This window comes from Stegostoma tigrinum, chromosome 3, assembly GCF_030684315.1.
Source record: "Stegostoma tigrinum isolate sSteTig4 chromosome 3, sSteTig4.hap1, whole genome shotgun sequence".
Taxonomy (NCBI): domain Eukaryota; kingdom Metazoa; phylum Chordata; class Chondrichthyes; order Orectolobiformes; family Stegostomatidae; genus Stegostoma; species Stegostoma tigrinum.
Genome location: NC_081356.1, coordinates 6,499,244 through 6,517,609, shown reverse-complemented (window position 1 = coordinate 6,517,609; position 18,366 = coordinate 6,499,244).

The following is an 18,366-nucleotide window of genomic DNA, read 5'->3' as shown; positions in this document are numbered from 1 at the left end:
GAACTGCTGTGGCCCAAGTGCTGTAGGTTGGCCCTCAATGCCCTTAGGGAAGGTATTCCAGGATTTTGACCCAGCAACTCACTGCAGCCAAAGTAATTTTGTGTATTGGAAATATTTGGAAAGACGTAACACAGTAATATATAAATGCATTTTTCTTTTTCCCTTATTTGTTTCTCATAGAAGGTATATTTGTGTGTCGTTTGACTGAAGACTGGCTTTGGGTGATTAAAGTTATTACAGATAGCTGTGTGGAAATATCAATCAGTATTAAAAGTATATGTTAACCCCTGGAATAAAACAATAGACCATGGAATTTCACGTGAACATATTAAACATTGATCCATCATTGATACCATCGCCAGTCATTTCTAGTCTCCGATGTTTAGATTGTGGTGAAAAGTTAGCTCTTGCACTCCATGACCATGATGATGTTTGGAAGGCAAGTTAGCATCTGGGCACTCAGTGAAGGTAACAGACATTCATGCCACTCTGCAGACAGGCTTTTGTCTAGCTCTCTTGGAGGAATAACAGAAGAACATGTCAAAATATGATTTTAAAATGAAACACTTGTGAACTGACAGAAAGTAGAAACTACTGATACTTTTTAACAATATATATTAGCTTTCAGTAGCGGTAGCAATTGTAATGAGGCTAGCCAGGTGGACCTCATAGAATAGGAGTTCCGTGATTGGGGCTGTTAATCTGGCACAATCAGGGAGATCTGGCTGACAGATAGAAATAGGAGTGTCAGAGGTTCTGTTCACTCTGAGAGCTGGCCTTGAGGTAGATGGATCAGTGTCAAGCACTGTGCACATGTAGGCAAAGGATGCCTTGATGATGGGGTATTGGCTTCTGTGGAGTTATTTCAGTAACAATCTCTACCAAACATGGAAAATAATTTCTTTACAAAAAGTTTCAATTTTTATGGCATTGGAAGCATTGAACTTTATATTATTTTAGAAAGTTATTACCTTATAGTTAGCTGAATGCATGCAATCAGCTGCCTAAGATAAGCATTATCTGTGGCTGTTTCCTACAGGTATTTTATCATAAAAGCCAATGACAGTGGATAAATGTGGTGGCAATTTGTGGAATTGAATTCCATTCTTCTGGTGATCTGTGTACTGTGTGTTAAGTAAAAGCAAGAAAAAGACTTTAGCCATAAAACCTCTGGGGTCTCAAACAGAAGACCAAAGCCAGGTCCATACTTTTAAAATGAATCATATTTCTTATTCATGCAGTGAACATTTCCTAATGAACATGTCCAGGTTCAAAACCTACTGAACTGAGCCCACTGGAATTTACAGAAGGTTGAAGATGGACAATCAAACTGCCAGAAGCCAGTAGATGTATCCACTACAGGGACATCTCTGAGGTTCCATTCAATTGGAAGGGGCACTGCTTCACCAATGTTAAAGAGAGAGGAACGTTGTAGATTTTCCTACATTGAAAGATGATGGCCGAGTTGTGGTATTGCTAATTTAGTAGTCCAGAGAGGCAGATAATCCTCTGGAGATTTGAGTCCAAGTCCTGCATGGGCAGGTGGTAGAATTTGAATTCAGTTAAGAAAATGCCTAGAATTAACAGTCTAATGATGACCACACATCATTTTCCACTGGAAACTCTACAAGCTTCTGGGCTCAATTTTAGAGGTTGAGGCACCTTCTCCCATGTCCTTACCCCAACACCCACACATCAGGCCTTGTGATCACGTGGTCCATTATTACACACAATCCATTGTTAGCCACTAATATACCCATCAGTAGCTATTCATTCTCCTAGGCTGACCATTACCCATTAATTCATATGTCCAACTGTTCTTTCTCTTTGAGTTCTATCTCCATCTATTATTAACTCCTGACCCCCTCCTCCCACCCTATCTTCTGCATAAAAAACCAACATTTTCCTAGGTACCATCAGTTCTGAGTATTGGCCACTGGACTTGAAACATTAACTCTGATTTCGCTCCACAAATGCTGCCAGATCTGCTGAGATTTTCTGACGATTTCTGTTTCTGTGTATATTATTCTTATCCCCTCTCAATTACAACTAGACAATTTGCTAGTCCACATTGACCAGGAGTTGTAATCAAATTTGGTCAGATGAGAACAAGATGACAGGTTTTTTCCCTTCCAGGATATCAGTAAACTTGTCACTTTTGTCGTTGTGGTTTCAGAATATCAATCATCTCATCCCCATGGCACCTCTGCAGGAGATACTAAGCAAGGCCCAGCTGTTGTCGGCTGCTTCATCAATGGCTTTCTTTCCCTCACATGGTCAGAAGTAGGGATGTTTGCTGATGATTGGAGTAATTAGTTCCATTTGCAACTCTTCTTCTCTCTGTGTCTGCAGCTAGCAAGTCTCAGGCAGCATTCAGACTTGGAGTGAAAACTGACTCCCACCATCCATGCCACACATTGTTAATAATGATCTTGTACAACAAAAGAGGAATGAGCCATCTCTTCTTTACTTTCAGTTATATTATTATCACAGAATCCCTCACCATCAGTTTACAGGCGATTGCCAATGTTTAGAAGATTTATTTACAAAACCAGATCAGGTATTCATAGAATCCCTACAGTATGGAAGCAGACCACACTGACCCTCCAAAGAGCATCCCTTACAGACCATCTTACCCCAACCCTATAACCCTACATTTCCCATGGCTAACCTACCTAAGCTACACATCCCTGGACACTTTGGGAAATTTAACATGGCCAATCCACCCAATCTGCACATCTTTGGACTGTGGGAGGAAATCAGAGCACCCAGAGGAAACCAATGCAGGCAGAGTGGAAAATGTGCAAACTCCACACAGACAGCCACCCAAGGCTGAAATCGAACCTCAGACCTTGGCACTGTGAAGCAGCAGTGCTAATCTCAATGACCCTCTGGTAACCTCTGTAGCAAATGTTTCCCCAGCTCTTCTCCAACAACTTCAAATCACAAGTGAGGAACGTGATTGAATGTTGCTACATGCCTGAATTAATTGCTACATGCCTCTATTAACACTCAAGAAGATTCACACAATCCAGGAGAAAGCTAAAAGCTTATTTGACACACACTGCATTACCTTAAATTTCACTTCCTTCACCAGAGGCACATCATGGTACAGAGGTAGCAAGAACAGCCAATGCTGGAGTCAGAGATAATACAGTGTGGGAGTGTGGAGCTGGAGGAGCACAGCAGGCCAGGCAGCATCAGGGTAGCAGGAAAGCTGCCATTTCAGGCCAGGGCCCTTCTTCAGAAATTGTGGGGAGAAGGGGGCTCTGAAATAAGTAGAAAGAAGAGGGGTAGGGCTGGGGAAGGTAGGTGGGATGGTGATGGGTGAGTGAAAGTAGGCAGTGGTGGGGATTGGTCAGTGAGGTGGGAGGGGCTGATAAGGGGGAGAGAAGATGGACAAGTTGTATCAGATCTAGGAGGTGGAAATGAAAGGGAGGTTTGGTCATGCGATGAGTCGGAGGGGAGGGAGGGCGGTATATTTTAAAACTGGTGAATCCCATGTTTAGGCCATTGGGCTGTAGGCTCCTGAGAGAGAATATGAGGTGTTGCTCCTCTAGTTTCCGGGTGGCGTCAATGTGGCACTGGAGGAGGCCCAGGATGGACATGTCACTCAGGGAGTGGGAGGGGGAGTTGAAATGGTTCACAACTGGGAGGTGATGTCATTTGTCATGAACAGAGAGCAGATGCTTAGCAGAACTGCCTCTGAGACTCTGTGTGGTCTCACCGATGTAGAGTAGGCCACAACAGGAGCAGCGGATGCAGTAGACCATGTTGATGGGTGTGCTGGTGAACATCTGTCAGATATGGAAAGTTGTTTTGTTCATTGAATGGAGGCGAGGGGGGAGGTGAGGGGGGAGATGTAGGGGCAGGTGTAGCACTTCCTGTGGTTGCAGGGAAAGGTTTGGGATAGTGGTGTTGGTGGGGAGTGTTGAGCTGATGAGGGATTCATGGAAAGAGTGGTCCCAAGAAAGGCAAATAGGGGTGAGGATGGAAATACCTCATTGGTTGTGGGGTCAAATTGTAGGTGGCAGAAGTGGTAGAGAATGATACTTTGGATTTCCCCCCCCCGCCAACCCCCAGCCTGATCCTATGCTCAACCCTCCCTCTCATCCCCACCTCCTTGAACTGACACAACCTGTCCATCTTCTCTCCCACCTATCTGCCTCTCCCACCTCACTGACCAATCCCCACTACTGCTTACTTGCACTCACCTATCACCAACCCACCTGCCTTCCCCAGACCACCCATCCTCTTGCTATTTATTTCCCCCTCCCCCATTTCTGAAGAAGTCCTGACCCGAAGCGTCAACATTCTTGCTGCTCTGAGCTTCCTGGCCTGCTGTGTTCCTCCAAGCCCACACTGTGTTGTCTCATGCTGGAGCATGCCCCATTTGCAATGAGGCTTTGCAGACACTTACCAGCCATCCAACTGCACCTCGCAAATCTATGACCTGCACTGCCCAGAAAATTATGGCAATAGGCACCATCATCATCAGCAAGTTCCACGTCACCTAGACTTGGAAATAGTTTTCTGTTCTTTTATTGTTTCCATATTTAGGCTACATGCCAGTGGCAATGGTGAGAGCTCGGCATTAGCTTCTGATGATGAATGAGAGAACAATATCAAATCCTTGCTCTGCTGGTCATGCTGCCATCCCATGAAAGGAAGCAACATTTGCACTTCTGCTTATACTAGTTCTTTCTAATTTTGATATTTTTAACAAGTCCTGATGGGACTTTTTCAATGATTAATCCTGTTTTCTTGCCAGCCCAATAACATAACAGTCACACCAACAATCCGAAGTTACCATTGTCTCTGGCTTCCTTCACTCAGTGTGGCCAGATAAAAACTGAAAGAACTGCGGATACTGTAAATCAGGCACAAGAACAGAAGTTGCAGGAAAAGCTCAGCAGGTCTGACAGCATCTGTGAAGAAATAATTCAAGTTAACGTTTTGGGCCCAGAGCTCTGAGGAAGGGTCACTGGACCCAAGCACGTTAATTCTGATGTTTTTCTTCACAGATGCTGGGAGACCTGCTCAGCTTTTCCAGCAACTTCTGTTTTTGCACTTTGGTCAGATTGTCAGCCTGCCTTTTGTTTCAACCATACACTTTCTCTGTAAACAAAAGCAGAGCCTTTCATTTCTTGATTCCAAATTTCCTACTTACACAAAGACTTAAAAAGAAGTTTGATATTGTGGGTGAATGTCCTTCCATTCTTATGAAGATACTAGAATGACATTACTGTTACAGTGAGAGCTGTTTGTGGCCAACATACAATGAAAAGGCTTTGTCCTAGTTTTCTTGCAAATCTAGGGTCACGTAGTGAGCCGGTCATCAAGTTACTACTTAATCACAGTAGCGTATGCTGAACTGAGCAACAGTGGCAAAAAACACCCTGAGTTCCTGGATTTTATGAGCTGCACTTAGGACAAATTACACTTCGTTAAATGGAACACAGCTACTGACAAGATGCTTTTAGCAAAGAAGATTAGGATTTTTGAACACTGACTCTGTGAGTAGGAGGCAAATTTTGAGCAGTTTTTAGGTTAAATGAAATTTACGAGACCCTGCATTTCCTTCTGACTGTGAGTCAAAGGTATGGAGGGTTTTCAAACGCTTCTCAAGCTCCTCAGAGAAATATCTTACCTGCTGATGTTAAGGAACAGGAGTGGGCACTTATTTTCGTCATTTTTGGAACCAGTTGAGGTTGGAAGAGGGAGTTGGTTTTTCACGTCATTTACCTCATTACACTTATGGTGAGAACATAGTGTTGCAGCATAAGGGAGACTGTTGATTCATAAAATAGTAAATCAAGACAAAGCTGTAATCCAATATCTCAGAATCACACCCAACAACTACCCGTACCACCAGGCCATAGAACTGGTAAAATAAAGAGCATGAGTTTGATCCTTTCTTCTGTCATCCACAGCATCTTTACGTGGTGTCTAACATTGGCAATGATTTTGGAATTTGTTTCCAGTATTTGAGGAGAATGTGGAACAGCTCTTTGCTATTGATTCATTGTCTAGACTTTGAGTGCATTGGGATTGCATCAGTATAGCTATTAGATCCATTAGTGTTTGACAAGGCCTATGAAGTAAGCCCACAGACAGTGTGATTATGAACAGTGTATGCTAGGCTAAATACAGAAATAAAACTTGGATTTTGTAAGCCTATGGTCACATTATAAAGTTTATACACCGGCAAGCATGGGCAATGAAGTTGCAAGCTGTCAATGACAATTGTGAATGACAGAAACACACCAAAGTTATTTAAATTAATGGAAAACAAAGAAATGTGGGTGCTGGAGATTTGAAACTAAACCCCTTCAAAGGCCACTGGATTCAAAACATTAACTCTCGACATTTTTTTCTCTCCACAGACCGGTTGAGTTTCTCCAGAAACTTGTATTTTTACTTAAATTAATCCTTTGCAGAACTTAATGGCTGTTAGATAATTCTTCATAAAAAATTGTCTCCTTATCAATAGCACTGTCCCTTCACCCATAACAAGTCTCACACAGTAATAATATTGTTCACATAATGTACAGTGCAAGACAGCATTATTCACACACCGTTAGCACTGCTTGGACACTTCTATCACTCTTCACTCATCAATAGCACTATACAGTCACCAAAGATACAGCTCATCCACAAATATCACTTCTCCCTCATGAATAGCACTGCATTGCTGCATCACCAAAGCAGTGTTTAAACACCTCTATCATAGGTCCATTACAGATAGCCTCCAATACTTATAGCACTGCTTCGTCATCAGCAGACATTCTCATTCATGAGTGACTCGACTCACTCACCAACAGTACAGCTCAACCATACGCAACTGTATGTGGATGATCTAACATTTTGTCTTCAACTATCTGTCAACACAAGGATGACATTACTCAGGATCAGGAGTTATTGCCAGAACTTTGGTTCATAATTCCCATCGCTGGGACTCGGACTGATACTGTACTACAGTTTGATGGACAAATCATCATTCTGGGTGATTGGTGATAGGCTTCCTCCAATGACTAAGATCAATATTGCTGCATTTCGAGCAGAACCTCAGAGTGCCTTTGTAGTGTGTTCTTTGTTGTCTCTAGGACACCAGGCTTTTGAAAGTTGAGAGCCCGGGATCTGGCAGGGATACAATTTGCAGCCATCCAGAAAGTGTTAAGTTCTTTTCAGTTGATTTTAAGAGAGTTTTGTCTGGGTATTTGTAGACACCAATTCAAAAAGTGATAATTTGGCCCTTCTGGCTTGAATCAGGTGAAAGTATGTAATGGACCAAACCAATTGTCCTTAAAACATATCAAGAAGACAGCCTAAATACTAACTTTTTCCTTATTTAAAGGAAAATGTAACATGCTGGATTCCAGATGTGATTCGATTGGACAGACTATTAGACTTTGAGCAAAATACACTTTATTCTTATGGCACAGCTTAAATACAAACAGATAAAGAAGAATTGGTGTAACTCTAACTCTATGAAATAATCAACAAAATTTCAACTGTTCCAATATAGCTGTATCCCATAAGCACACACTTGGCAAAGGCAAATTCAGCAAAACCTGTTTGCTATCTCCTTCAGTTCAAGAGAAAGGAATAGTGACAATCCTAATACGTGCAGGTTAGGTGGATCGACCGAGTTAAATTGCCCCATAGTGTCCAGGAATGTTCAGGCTAGGTGGGTTAGCCATGGGAAATGCAGGGTTACAGAGATAGGGTAGGAAGGTGGTTCTGGAAGGGATGTTATTTCAGAGGGTCAATGTGGACCCAATGGGCTGAATAGCCTGCTTCCACAATGTAGGGGTTCCATGATTCTATGAATGAATTGAACAGCATAGAGAGTTCCCATGCTTTTAGCAACCACAGAGAGACTGCTGTACCTAGCAGCTTTAACTGCAAAAAACCCAACTTAACAACAGAAAGCAAAAACTAAAACCATCTGTCTGTGTGAACCTGATGCCATCCACTCATGCATCTTTTGTCGACTTTAAAAAAGCCCAAATTTACTCTGTTTTCCATAGAGTAGATACATCTTCACCAAGTTAACAATATCCTCTTCAAGAGAAACAGGACAGAACAAATCCCTCTTAAAGGCACATAGCGTCATGCAGCAATGGCACTATTGATGGAATTTCTCTCAGTTTTTTATATGGCGCTGACCCAAGTTCCAGGGTTTCACTGCAGTAAAGGAATGCGGTGACAACAACCATTTCATACACTGGGACTTTGGTTGACTTGCAAATTGTCAGATTGTTGTTTATGGAATATTGGATTGCCACAGTTGATCTCGTCTTACATCTCCTCATTCATGGTAGCCTTTTGAGAGAAGTGGTGATCGTGATATTGGAGGTGCTGAGCATATTCCTGAGTTTCTCTTGAAACACATATCAGGGGGGATGGGTGGAGTGGGGTTTGCGTGTGGTGCTGTTTGGGGTGAATATTTAGCTGACTAGATATGAATTACTGTTGGATGCTGGAACCCAAAACAAAACAGAAATTGCGGGAGAAACTCAGCAGGTCTGGCAGCAACTTTGGAGAGAAAGCAGAGTTAATGTTTCAAGTACAGTGGTCTTTCATCACTCATCACTAGGAAAAGGTGGAATATCTGCTGAATGGGGTGGGGGGACAGGAGTGATTGGATAGGTGGAGATAGCATCAAAATGGCACTAGATTGCGGTAACTGTTGAAGCTTTTCACAATATTTTACCTATTAAATGCAAGTGACAATAAATCATTCAAATAAATCATTCAGATAAAGAAAAGAGACAGAGAAAGACAGGCAGAGAAAGGAGCGGATAATGGTATGCCAGGGAAAGAGAAAAGCTGTTAATGGGGAACATGACTAAGTGAAAATGGTCTGTCTGTGCTGAAAGCAGTCCGTGTGATGACATGGTGTGGGGATGGCTAAAGATCATGGAAAAAAGTGTTCAGGCTCTAAAATGATTGAATGTTTGTGTCTGGAAGGCTGCAGGGTCCCCAAGTGGAAAGTGAGATGTTGTCCTTTCGGCTTGCACTGAGATTCACCGAAACACCAGCAGAACCGAGACAGAGATGTTGGCCATGGAACACAGTGAGGTGTTGCAGGCAATTGGAAGCACAGGGTCATTTTGACAGACAGAACATAAGTGTTCTGCAAAACAGTAGCCCAGTCTGCGTTTTATCTCCCCAATGTAGAGGAGACCATATTTTGAGTAGCAATTGTTTCGTTTATACACAGAATTGAAGAGATCAATAAATGAATTGCAAATCTAGTGCAGATTGGACACTGACACTGCAGTCAGCTTGAAACTACGTGTGTGTGTATCTATGGTGATCAATTTAGTTTGGCACAGGGGAACTGAGTCTCACAGTTTCCATTTAAAAATGATAATACAGGGCAATTGATCTGAATGAGGTGATTAGCCACTTCAGGAGAATTGCAAATAATGTTGGAAGTTCTCACATAGCTTTCTTGCCCCTAATCCAGATTTTGAAGGCATTTGTTTGAGATCTCCCGTTCAAGGTAGACGTGGTAATATCAGCCATTATGTAAAATTCATTCCCTGGATATGGGCATCACAGGTTAGGCTAGCATTTATTGCCCATCCCTAAGTGCCCAAAGGGTCCGGAGTCACATGTAGGCCAGACCAAATAAAGATGACAGTTTACTCCACTTAGGGACAGCAGTGAGCCTGGTGGGCTTTCCTTCGCAATGGACAATGGATCTGTAGCCATCATCACAGTCTTAATTTGATCTTTTTCATTGGATTCAAACTCCACAATTTGCCATGGTAGTATTTGAACCCAGGTGCCCAGATCCATTCCTGGTCTCTGGATTAACAGTCCAACAATAATACTGCTAGGTTGTGTCACTGCCTGAAGCAATTGCAAGATTGTGATGAAGTTTCTCAATCATCTAAATCTTTAAACACACAATCCACAGAGCCTTGTGATTCACTGAATGAAATTTGATTAGGTTGATGATTACAATAAAGAGTTTTGGGTGGTATTCTTGACATTTGTGTTGAATTGGTCTGATAATAAAGGCTACTTTCAAGGCCCTCTGTTGTGTAGTATCTCCGAGTCGTACAGAAATAACACTAGTTTCTTTATGTGTGTAACAGATTTCATATAAAATACTTTAAAGTGATGACTCCATGCCACTTCTACGGTTTATTTATGTTTCTTTTAGTCCAGTCCCAGGAATAACAGAGTATAGAACAGTACAGCACAAGGAACAGGTCCTTTGGCCACATCTATGTTGACCATGATGCCATCCTAGACTAATCCCATCTGTCTGCATGTACTCTGTATCCCTCTACTCTTTGCCTGATCAATTAATCAACCTAGTGCAGTGAGAATACATAGTATACTGACTTCCACAACCAACTCGGAACAATGGAATACTGCACTCTGAAAGCCAAAACCACCTGTGTGCCACCTCAGCTCCAGGAAGGAAGTGATTCAGAAGAATACATTTAAGTATTTTCCTTGCTATGAAACGAGGCAAATTCTACGACATTTTCCACAAGAAAAAAAACTCCCTCTCTTTCTTACTGAGGTGGATGATACACTGTTCATTGTTATAGTTTACTTTGGATAATTTCTTCCTGAAAACTTTGATTAGATATTGCATTTGGCTGGAAACTATTCCTCCAAACCCATCCATCAACTTGCACTGCTCTGTCAGACCATTTTCCACATCATCATGTTGGCCAAGGTGTGTATAAACTTTTCACATGTGTTGAGAATTGTTCAGAAACTTTCAATCTTTGCTACAACATTTTGCCATACCCCCGTACACTTCAGCATTTTTAACCAGCATGGAATAGCACCAAACAGTTTAAGAAAAGCCAACAGAAATCGGTCAGCTACGAATCTGCTAGGAGAAAGTCTCTTTTTAATGAAATGGATTCCTGATACTGGAAACATGTTCTGCATTTTAGGACTTTAGTTAGCAAATTGAGCTGCAGAATTGCAGCATAGTCAACAAATCAGTATTATGTATTCATACAGTCTGCCTACTCCCCATGCTTTGGGCGTTGCTCTCTGTTCATGCCCTAACTACTTCACTAAGTAGTTGGTGATACAGCCAGCATGCAAAGTGCACACTGCAGATTCTGTTTGAGGCAAAATAGATCCATAGCACTGAAAAGAAAGGCACTATGTATCCAAATCTTGCTGCCAGTTTATTGCCAATGAAGTTCACCTAATTCTTATGTTTTTGGAAATACTTGGAGAGAGGTCTCACAGGTGTAAAACTGGCATAATATTGAGGATCAATGAAGGAAAACTGAGAAATATGTATGGTCCTTGTGGCTAAAGGGAGAATGCCTAAAATTGCGTGATCAGCCATAATCCTATTGAATGGTGGTGCAGGCTCGAAGGGTCGAATGGCCTACTCCTGCACCTTTTTTTTATATGTTTCTATGTAGTTGTGAAAGGGGCTTTTTTTTCAGCTTTGGCCACCGAAACCATGTGTTAAGCCCATGATGAAAGAAAAACAAAGTACAGCAGATGATGGGGATTTGAAATGCAAAAAAAAAATGTGCCAGAAAACCCAACAGACCTAGCACAAAATGTGGATGAGAGGCATGAAGGTGAGAGAAGCCACTGTCATTGGATCATCATATGCAACTGGAATAGTGCTGTGTTATCCATTAACATTCTTTCATCTAAGGACTGCATCTACACTTCTCGTTACCGCAGAAAGGCTGCCAACATCATCAAAGACCCTATCATCCCTGGTAATGCTCTCCTACAACATCTTCCATCAGGTACAAGATACAGAAGTTTGAACATATGCACCAACAGGTTCAAGAACAGCTTCTTCCCTACCATTATTACACTGATGAACTGACTGTCTAACTTCAAATAATGTTGACCTTTTTAATCTTGTTCTTGCCTCACACACCTCCTGTGTAGTGTAATCTGTATGTCTCACTCTGTCTAAGCACCCTATGCTCTGTATGTCCTTGCTTACTATGATCTGCCAGTGCTGCTCACAAACAAAGCTTTTCACTGTACTTAGGTACTATGTGACTGTAATAAATCAAATCAAATCAAAACAAAACTCTTTTCATGTTATGTGAGTATTTCTAGGTTGATAGCACTTACTCTTTCTGATATCTCCTACTAAACTATATTTTGTGGGCATCAAGCTCTCGGTTATCAGTAGCCTTCTTTCTAGCCCTTAATTTAACTACTAACATATTCAATGACATGCCCAAGAGCCCATTATTCTGATGAACCATCTTGCTACCACAGTAACTCCTTCAATTTCACATGGTCTGTTGTTTTCTCGGTCATTGTAGATCCCATGCCTTCAACAAAGCAGGCTTTTTTTAAAAATTGAGAGCATCTGCTGATACCATCCATACAATGATAAATTGTGACAGCAGATGCTCAGTTTTGACTTAAATGTATGCATACACAATTTTTAAAACTTTAAAGAATTTCCACTTTATCAGTTCTTTTTTCTCTTCACCAGAAAGTAACATCGAGTCACAGGATCATAGAGCACAGAAGCAGACCGTTCGGTCCAATTCATCTGCATGAACCAAACATTTCAATCTGATCTTATCCCATTTGCTAGCATTTGAACTATATTCCTCTAAACCTTTTCTATTCTTTGTACCCATCCTGATGCCTCTTAAATGTTGTAATTGTTCCAAAACCACCTCTTCCACTGGCAGCTCTTTCTATACATGTGTCACCCTCTGTGAGAAAAAACTTATCACTTCAGGTCCATTATATATCTTTCCCCTCTCACCTTAAACTTATGCCCTCTAGTTTTGGATTCTTCTACCCCAGGAAAAAGATCTTGACTATTCACCCTATCCATGCCCCTCATGATTTTATAAACCTCTATAAGGTCACCCCTCAGCCTCTGATGCTCCAGAGAAAATAGCCCCAGCCTTATTCAGCCTCTTCCAATAGCTCAAACTCTCCAGACCTGGCAACATCCTTATATATCCTTTTTGTACCCTCCCACACTTAATAATATCCAACCTGCAGAAGGGTGGCCAGAATTGTATGCAGTATTTTGAAAGTCGTCTCACCAATGTCTGTACGGCCAAAACATAACACCCCATATCCTCTACTCAATGTACTCACTGATGAAGGCAAGCATGCCAAGCCTTTGTTTTATTTTAGTAGATAAGGGCTTGTTAGGCAAAGCAGTAGGAAGTTATCTGGGGTAGTCAAGAATGTGCATTCAAGATTACAATCAGATCAGCCATAATCTCAATGAATGGCAGGGAAGGCTTGAGGGGCTGAATGGCCTATTCTTGCTCTTAATTCATGTGTTTGTAGATAGATTCACGAGTAGTGCAACTGTTGTAACAACCACAGTTTTTATTTGCTCCTTTGTTTTGCCTCTAAGTAATGTTTAAATATTTGGATTAGTTGTTTCAGTGTCAACTATATATCATGACACGGAGGTACTTTCTGACTCAGGAACAGATAACGATCTGCATTAGGGAATCCAGAAGGATCTTGTGGAGAGAAATCAAAGGCTTAACGTTTTGGGTCCGGTGATGATGTTACATATATAATTAAAGATCACTCCACCCAAATCGCTAACTCTGATATCTCTTGAAAGATGTTGCCAGGCCTGCTAAGATTTTCCAGTGACTTCTGTTTTTGTTTCAAAAAGATATAATTTTATGGAACATGTCATATATGCCAGAAGGTAGGAAAACCCCAACATGTTATTGTACTTTTGATATGCTCACCAGTTTCTGAAAAATCGCTCAGGTGAGTGGGTAGGGCCATTGCCAAAAATAAAAACAGTTCATCAATCTATCCTCACAACAACCCAATTCCCAGAAGCTATTTCTTTAGAACAATAATTAGAGTTGAAAAGAAGTTAGTACAATTTTCTATTCCTTATTGACTTACTACCAATTGAGGCTTAGTGAGTAGGGTTGCAGTTTTATGCCTAAAGGTTTCCAGGAAATCATTAGCAGTTAGGGTATAAAGTATTTGACATGAACTGTGTATCATTCACAAACACAGGAAGCTTTGGAAAGGTGCCATCAGACTCTAAAAACCATGATTAAGACATACTGTCACAACACACAGAATTGGAACAAAGGATTAGATTTCTTATGATTGTCTCCAGAGGTTCCCCAAATTAATCTACTGGATTTAACCCATTTGAATTGTTCACAAGATTAGAGGTCCCTTGAAATTGGCTGGGGAGAAGTTCTTTAACCTTTTTTTGTCCTTTTATGTTTTCATTTTTGAGGGTTTGTTTGGTTTTTCTCATTCTTTATTTCAACTTATTTCGGAAATTTTGCAGCCACTACACATGATTCTGGCAAACACAGCCTTTTTAGCTATCTGAACTTCATAAGCTAAAAAGAACTGTTTATTTCCCTTTCTTTCCATTATGACAACCAATGGAGAGTGAGATTATCTTCCATAACCATTATTGCATATGTAAATAAATTCTCTGCAAATTAAACCATTGTAGTTATGTGGGAAGACTTAAGTTTTATCTGTCCCCAATCTGCCCATCTGAAGAAAATCCAGGACCATTTCTCAGATGACCTACTTGCTGACCATTAATTCTTGACTTGAACAAACTCTATATCATCTGAAATTCAGCTATACACATCTCATTTTACAAAAGGATTTGTTATGTAATTTTGTTCTTGTTGCCCTACAAAGGGTCTCCTTCCTCAGCGCATCAAAATTCAGAGACCTCATTCTTGCTTTTTCATCCTGTCATGAATCATCCTGCTCCTTTCTTGTGAAAATGTCTTTCACTCTTCCATCCTCTTACTCTGGGAATTGGTGTCTCAGTGCCTAAATTTAGCATGCATTAATGTCTGCTTCCAATTTTCCCACCTTTCTCTTTGCAACTCCTTTCGTACTTGCATTTTTTGAAAAATCATTCATGAGACAAGGGCATCGCTGACTAGGCCAGCATTTATTGCCCATCTCTAATTGCTCAGAGGGCAGTTAAGAGTCAATGACATTGCTATGGGTATGGAGTAGCATGTAGGCCAGGCCAGGTGCGAATGATAGATTTCTTCTCCAGAGGCATATTAGTGAACCAGGTGGCTTTTTTCAACAATCAACAGAGGTTTTATGGTCATCAGTAGATTCTTAATTTTCTTTCCTTTATTGCATTCAAATTCCACCGTCTGACTTGGCAGGATTTGAACCCAGGTCCTCAGACCATTAGTTGAGTGTCTGGATTAATAGTCTGGCAATAAAACCACTAGGCTATCTCCACTTATCCCTCCACAGTCACAAATAACCTCAAGCCAGCACTTGTGACTGCCATCAGAGATAATGGGAACTGCAGATGCTGGAGTATCCAAGATAACCAAGTGTGAAGCTGGATGAACACAGCAGGTCAAGCAGCATCTCAGGAGCACAAAAGCTGATGCTTCGGGCCTAGACCCTTCATCAGAGAGGGGGATGGGGAGAGGGTTCTGAAATAAATAGATCACTGTGAAGCCTCTTCCAGGGATGCCTAACCTGAAGAAGTTATCCTCCTCCTTCCGGACCAACATCAGGGAATCTCTCTCCCACTGCTACTCTCTTGTTCTCCTCTATCCATCTTCGGTCCGCGCCCCCCCCTCACTATTTATTTCAGAACCCTCTCCCCATCCCCCCTCTCTGACGAAGAGTCTAGGCCTGAAGCATTAGCTTTTGTGCTCCTTAGATGCTGCTTGGCTTGCTGTGTTCATCAGCTTCACACTTTGTAATCTTGCGACTGTCACCATGGTTTAATATCCTCTGTCCCTTGAACATACTTCCCTTTCACCTCTGTAAAAGACACCTTGCTTTCGACATTGAAACTCATAACTATAGAAATGCAAATGAAAAAAATCCTATCCTTCTACCTCTCACTCAAACATCACGACTACTGCCTTCTCCTTGGGTGTGCAGTTGGTGAAATTTAATATTTCTTTTGGTACTTTAGTCAAGTGTTAGTGCTATTTTAAATAATGTATGTAGGATTATCACAGAAAAGTTGAGTTTGTCCAGAAATCTCATGCAACAGCAGTTTCTAAGCTCATCATCACGGATCATTTCTTCTGATAAATATTTGGCTGAATGAAGCGTGCAGGAACGTAGCTATCAAAATGCAAGGGAAATTGCTGACTTTAAAAATATGCATAACATTTTGACTGTAGAGTAGGATATTTTCTTCTACGTTTTCATTTTAATAAACAGTTGGGTATCTCTAAAGAAATAGCATTGAGTTCTATATCCAGTAATTCAAAACAATGCATGTACACTACCCTCCAAACAAGCAAAAGAAAACTGTGGTTTAATAACATTTGTGAACGTTCTATTTATATGAGCGTTACTAATGAAAGTGCACCTCTTACAATGGGTTAATATATCCATTAAAGTGGGACATAGTGGAACGTACAACCAGCTCAATGAACATTTATTACCTAACACTGACAACAGTAAATTTCAGCCTTTTCTCAAATACATTCCAATCAGGCCTGAACAATAAGCCGATCCTCAGCTATAGTTTCAAATAACATAAAGAAATTATTGCTCCTTTTATTAAAACAGTCATAATTCTTCATTGCAACATCTTACTTTCCAAGTGGCACTGTGGGTGAAATTGAAAACTGTTTATATTCTATTGAACATTTTAACAAGGTGACCTTGATTTTTCACTAGCCCTGACAATGCAGTACCTTTTTATCCAAACACACCCAAGGGATGATGCATAAATAAGTCATTAAGAAGTGTTTAATTGCACCATCATTTTATATCGATTCCTTTCAACCTGCTTTTTTAAAGCTAGCAGGAGAGTCTCATTAGAAATAAGCCTTGGTTTTAAGCTGGAGATGATGCTTCATAGTGCAACTTGTTGAAAAATCTCCACAGGCAGCAAATAATTTGTTTCCTTGCATAATTAATAGATTTGTCAGAAAGTACTTAGATTGTGAAATACAACGAGTGGATCTCTTTACAGATATATTAAGATGAATGGATTGTGCTGCATGTTGGAAAATCTCATTGCTCAGCATTTGGAAATTTACAGCTTTTGGATTTGCTTGTGGGTTCGCTTGTATTTTTCAAGGGAAGTGAGAGGGCAAGGGAAGATTCATTGCCTCTTTTATTTCTTTGGGCCAAACAAAGTCTATATGAGAATTAAATGTGAGGCTGGATGAACACAGCAGGCCAAGCAGCATCTCAGGAGCACAAAAGCTGAAGTTTCCGGCCTAGACCCTTCATCAGAGAGGGGGATGGGGAGAGGGAACTGGAATAAATAGGGAGAGAGGGGGAGGCGGACCGAAGATGGAGAGTAAAGAAGATAGGTGGAGAGAGTGTAGGTGGGGAGGTAGGGAGGGGATAGGTCGGTCCAGGGAAGACGGACAGGTCAAGGAGGTGGGATGAGGTTAGTAGGTAGATGGGGGTGCGGCTTGGGGTGGGAGGAAGGGATGGGTGAGAGGAAGAACCGGTTAGGGAATCAGAGACAGGTTGGACTGGTTTTGGGATGCAGTGGGTGGGGGGGAAGAGCTGGGCTGGTTGTGTGGTGCAGTGGGGGGAGGGGACGAACTGGGCTGGTTTAGGGATGCAGTAGGGGAAGGGGAGATTTTGAAACTGGTGAAGTCCACATTGATACCATATGGCTGCAGGGTTCCCAGGCGGAATATGAGTTGCTGTTCCTGCAACCTTCGGGTGGCATCATTGTGGCACTGCAGGAGGCCCATGATGGACATGTCATCTAGAGAATGGGAGGGGGAGTGGAAATGGTTTGCGACTGGGAGGTGCAGTTGTTTGTTGCGAACTGAGCGGAGGTGTTCTGCAAAGCGGTCCCCAAACCTCCGCTTGGTTTCCCCAATGTAGAGGAAGCCGCACCGGGTACAGTGGATGCAGTATACCACATTGGCAGATGTGCAGGTGAACCTCTGCTTAATGTGGAATGTCATCTTGGGGCCTGGGATGGGGGTGAGGGAGGAGGTGTGGGGACAAGTGTAGCATTTCCTGCGGTTGCAGGGGAAGGTGCCGGGTGTGGTGGGGTTGGAGGGCAGTGTGGAGCGAACAAGGGAGTCACGGAGAGAGTGGTCTCTCCGGAAAGCTGACAGGGGAGGGGATGGAAAAATGTCTTGGGTGGTGGGGTCGGATTGTAAATGGCGGAAGTGTCGGAGGATAATGCGTTGTATCCGGAGGTTGGTAGGGTGGTGTGTGAGAACGAGGGGGATCCTCTTGGGGCGGTTGTGGCGGGGGCGGGGTGTGAGGGATGTGTTGCGGGAAATACGGGAGACGCGGTCAAGGGCGTTCTCGATCACTGTGGGGGGAAAGTTGCGGTCCTTAAAGAACTTGGACATCTGGGATGTGCGGGAGTGGAATGTCTTATCGTGGGAGCAGATGCGGCGGAGGCGC